Source organism: Gossypium arboreum, chromosome 9, assembly GCF_025698485.1.
Source record: "Gossypium arboreum isolate Shixiya-1 chromosome 9, ASM2569848v2, whole genome shotgun sequence".
Taxonomy (NCBI): domain Eukaryota; kingdom Viridiplantae; phylum Streptophyta; class Magnoliopsida; order Malvales; family Malvaceae; genus Gossypium; species Gossypium arboreum.
The window spans coordinates 12073764-12079599 of record NC_069078.1 but is presented as its reverse complement, the minus strand read 5'-3'; positions in this window follow the sequence as shown (position 1 = coordinate 12079599).

Sequence of the window (5836 nt, the reverse complement as noted above, 5' to 3'; positions counted from 1 at the left end):
ACCAAAATAGAGGCGTGGATAGTGTGGATGACTTCGACTTTATTGATCCCGAATCCGATTGCTATCGGCGAAATCTATAAAACAGAGAGCCAAAGTAACAGGGTAAGCATTTTTTATGCTTAGTAAGTCTCAAGGAATATAATCAGCTCTAATTACAGCAATACATTCACATAGCCAAATGCATCATGTCATTAATACACATTCTTACTTCACACTTCATCATTATATACTTTCACAAAGTATCAATCAATTCAATAACTGAAATTCATTAGTCGATTGAGCGAATGTTGCTCAAACATGTCGACTTTCAATGCACATATAACGTACCTTATCCTTTGGGCTTTTCGAGTGTACTAATTGAATTCATTACAGCAACCAACACTCACCTCCAGCCCAAGATTCTTGAATATAACCGGATATAATCACGTGCACAAATGCCTTGGTCTTAGCCCTGATAGAATAACTTCGCACGAATGCCTTGGTCTTAGCCCGGATATAGCCACTAGCACAATTGCCTTGGTCTTAACCGGATATAATTTCTAGCATAATTGTCTTGGGCTTAGCCCGGATATCATTCAATTTCTCATGTACACATACATCAATAATCATTGGACATGCATATTTCATTTTCGTTACTAAGGCTCAAACGCACATATATTCACAAGCATATTCGCCTTCGGGACTTAGCCCGGGTATCATTCAATTTCTCATACACATAAATCAATAATCATACACATCCATACTTCATCTCACATAATTCAAGTAAGGTCACTTCTTGAGGACTTACCTCGGATGTTGTCGAACGGCTTTTTCGGCTATTCGATCACCTTTTCCTTCCCTTGTCCAATTGTGGCCCTCTTAGCTCTTGAGCTAATTCAAACAAATTCAATTTATTAAAACCTCATTGTGCTTGCTTATGGCGAATATGACAAGGAGTTTAAATGGTCATATGGCCACTCTTTAGCTTGAATACAATGGTCATGCACATTTTATACTACATCAAGCAATTCAATACAATTTATTTGAGCATCAAGGAAAAGCTAAGGCCTTCAATAGGCTACCCAAGGCGAATATTCATGTACATGTTGAGGTCAATTTTGCACTTAATACCTCACAAAAACAGCATGCATTTTACTAGTTAATGCTTTGCACATTGTGGCCCAAAACTTATAATATAGCATCAAGCACTTATATGTGTGCTAGGCGAATTGTGCTTGCAATTTCACAAGCATTCTTCCACATCTTCTTCTTTAAACCAATATATTCATCACTTACTTCATAGCCAAAACATCATGTGCAAACATATATATACAATATGAGCATGGCGAATTTCAAGGTGTCCATAGCCATCCAAAATACAAATTTTAACTAACATGCAAGAAGCATGAACCATGCTCATGAATGCATCATGGCGAATATGACAATCATGCTCCATTCAACTTCAATCATGGTTAAACACAAAAGAAAACTCAAAATCTTACTCAAGAGTAGACAATCCATCATTGCATGCATCATCATCAAGCTTCACACTTAGCATGCAATGGCTTTATCACCATAACAACTTTGGCCAAATACCATTTCCATGGCATAACAAGGATTTGAGCCATGGCTAACATGCACATCAAATTAGCAACCAAACCATGCATGAAACTCCCAACACAACCTCATACATACCTTAATCTTGATGCAAACTTAGCCAAATCTCCTTCTAGGTCTCTTCCAACCCAAGCATGAAGCAAAAATCCTCCCCTTTTCCCTTAGTATTTTCGCCAAGAAGATGAGAAAGGATGAACAAATTTTTCTTTTCTTTCTTTAGGACATTCGCCAAAGTGTTTAGAATGGATGAACAATTTTTTTTTCTTTAATGCTAGTCTTTATTTTATGACTTCCTACATACACCACTAGCAAAACATGTTGGAAACATGTTCCCTTGCCCATAACCTTGTCATGGCCGGCCACTCCTCCTTAGGAAGGGATTATTTGACATGCAACTCCACCTTTTGTTAACATGTACTAACAAGCCATTTAAAATTAGCCTATCATATTTCACCATGTTTCACTTTGATCCCTATTTAATACTTTCTCATACAAATGGGTAAAATTAGAGAATGAAATTTCCACATATGCATGCACACATAGTAAGCATAGAATATAACAATTAATTATTTTTATGACTTCGGTTTAGTGGTCCCAAACCACATTCCGCTAGGGTCTATTTTGGGTGTCACAACTCTCCCCCACTTAAGAAATTTTCGTCCTCAAAATCTTACCGTAAATAGGTTTGGATATCGCTCTTTCATAGAATTCTCGGTCTCCCAAGTAGCTTCTTCTATCCCGTGCTTGAGCCATAACACTTTCACTAGCGGAACCCGCTTGTTTCGCAACTCTTTCACTTCTCGTGATAGGATACGAATCGGTTCTTCCTCATAACTCATATTAGCTTGAATTTCAATTTCGATGGACTAATCACGTGCGATGGATCGGATCTATAGCGTCGAAGCATCGAAGCGTGAAAGACATCGTGAACCTTTTGAGTTCGGGGGCAAAATCAAGCGATATGCCACCGGACCGACTCGCTCGATATCTCATATGGCCCAATGAACCTCGGGCTCAACTTGCCCTTACGGTAGAACACGAGTATCTTTTTCCAAGGCGATACCTTGAGAAACACTTTATCACCCACGATACTCGATATCCTTACGCTTGGATCCGCGTCACGACTTCGACGATCGGAGGCTATCTTCAAACTTTCACGGATTACTTTCACTTTCTCGCTCAAAGATCCCTAATCAAATCCACCACGAAAATCTTGCTTTCACCGAGCTCGGTCCAAAACAATGGTGTACGGCATTTACGACCGTACAAGGCCTCGTAGGTGCCATCTTAATACTTGATTGAAAGTCGTTGTTGTAAGCGAATTCAATCAACGGCAAATACCGCTTCCATGAACCACTAAACTCGAGGACGCAACATCTTAACATATCCTCAAGTATCTGAATTATCCGCTCGGATTGACCATCGGTTTGGGGGTGAAAGGCGGTCTTTGAAATGCAACTTGGTACCCAAAGCTTCTTGCAACTTTTTCCAAAATCGCGAGGTAAATCTCGGATCTCTATCCGACACGATGGAAATAGGCACCCGTGTAATCTCACAACTGAGAAACGTACAATTCGCTAATTTTTCCATTGAAAAATCCGTGCGTCTGGGACAAAGTGGGCCGACTTAGTCAATCGATCTACCACGACCCAAACCGCATCCTTCTTACTTGCGACAATGGCGGTCCGGATACAAAGTCCATTGTGACTCGATCCCATTTCCACTCGGGTATCGTGATTGATCAAGTAATCTGAAGGCACCGATGTTCCGCTTTCACTTGTTGACATATTAAACATCTCAAACAAAGTCGGAGATGTCTCGCTTCATACCATGCCACCAAAACCGACGTTTCAAATCATTGTACATCTTCGTACTCCCGGGTGGATTGCCATTCGGCTACAATGGGCTTCATTGAATTATCGAAATGAGTTCAATTCTTTGGGACACACAGACGACTTTTGAACCTCAAACAATCGTCATCGTCGATTTGAAACTCCGAGTCCTTGTTCGAACACACGCAACCCGCTTTATAACCAACTCATCGTCGACTTTCCGAGCTTCTCGAATTTGGTGTGTCAATAATGGTTTGGCTTTCAATTCACCACTAACACACCTTTGTCGGATCGGACGGACAAGTGCACATTCATCGTCGAAAGTGAATAACGATTTACGACTCAAGGCATCCGCAACCACATTCGCCTTTCCGGGTGATAGTCAATGATCAGCTCATAATCCTTTAACAAATCGAGCCAACGTCTTTGTCGCAGATTTAAGTCTCTTTGGGTCATCAAATATTTGAGACTTTTGTGATCCGAGTATACATGGCACCTTTCACCAAATAAGTAATGTCGCCAAATCTTTAAAGCGAATACGATGGCGCCAATTCGAGATCATGAGTCGGATAATTTTTCTCATGTGGCTTTAATTGCCTCGACGCATAGGCCACAACTCGACCTTCTTGCATTAATACGCAACCTAACCCAAGTAGAGAGCGTCGCTATAGATGACAAACTCCTTGCGGACTCGGGTTGCACTAGAATTGGGGCTTCATCAAATAAGTTTTCGATTGATCGAAACTTTTTGGCATTTCTCCATCCATTCGAACTTAACATCCTTTTGGAGTAACCGTCATCGGCGTGGCTATCGTTGAGAAGCCTTTACAAATCGTCGGTAATAACCTAAGCAAGCCCCAAAAACTCGAACCTCGGTAATATTTCTGAGGCTTCCAATTAAGTATGGCTGAAATTTTATTCGAATTGACTCGAATACCCGATCAGATACCACATGACCCAAGAAGCTAACCTCTCTTACCCGAACTCACACTTGTTGAACTTAGCATATAATTGCTTATCCCGTAAAATTTGCGGACTAACCGCAGTGTTCAAGATGTTCGGTCTCATTTCTTGAATAGACCAAGATGTCATCAATGAACACGACTACGAATCGATCCAAATATGGTCTAAAGATCCGATTCATTAAATCCATAAATACCGCAGGGGCATTAGTGAGCCCAAACGGCATCACTAGGAACTCATAGTGACCATATCTCGCTCGAAGCGGTCTTGGGTACGTCCGAATCTCGGATTCGCAATTGATAATAGCCCGATCTCAAATCTATTTTCGAGAACACCGAGGCTCCCTTCAGTTGATCGAACAAGTCATCAATACGTGGCAACGGATATTTGTTCTTTATCGTCGCTTTATTAAGCCGACGATAGTCGATCACTGACCGCATGGTTCCATCCTTCTTCTTCACGAACAATCTTGGCGCACCCAAGGCGAAAAACTCAAAGCGAGCAAAACCTCTATCCACCAATTCTTGCAATCGAGCTTTCAACTCCTTTAATTCCGTTGGTGCCATACGATACGGAGCTATCGAAATTGAGTGGTACCGGTACCAATTCGATGCCAAATTCTATTTCCGAACAGTGGTAAACCCGCAATTCTTGGGGAAAACATCCGGTATTCACAAACCACGGGCACAGATTCGGGTTTCTTTTCGATTCCTTGTCATCGAAAGCACGATGCAAGGTACGCCGCACCCTTTTCTTACATATTTCGGGCCAACATCGCCGATATTACGGTGGCAACCCTTTAAGTCCGTAGACTCAACCCGAATTATTTCATTATTCACGCACCTCAAATCGATAGTCTTGCTCTTGCAATTTACAACCGCATCGTGCATGGTCAACCAATCCAAACCAAGAATAACGTCGAACTCATCGAACGGCAAAAGCATCAAGTCCGCGGAAAACAAGAACCTCGAACACTAGGGGACTTTTCTTGCACACTTTGTTGACAAGCACGTAATGACCCAAGGGTTTGACACCGAATTACAAACTCGAGAGACTCAATGGGCAAAGTCTTCTGGATGCTAAGGTTTCACATATATATGAATGAGTAGAACCGGGGTCAATCAAAGCAATCACATTTGTATTGAAAAGAGTGAAAGTACCGGTAATAACATCCGGAGAGGCAAGATCCTCACGTCGGCGTATGGCATAAGTCCTAGCAGAGCACGAGCCTCGATCGATGGTAGCATCTCTAGATCCTCTCGCCAATCGACATTGCCCATATTTCTAGGTGGCCTACCTCGGCGATGGTAGCACCGGGTTTGCACTCGACTTACATTCTGCTCATGCATCCTCGGGCAATCCTTCATAAAGTGGTCGGCCGATCCACACTTATAGCGAGGAGTGATCACGAAACCAACAGCTCCCGAATGCCATTTGCCACAATG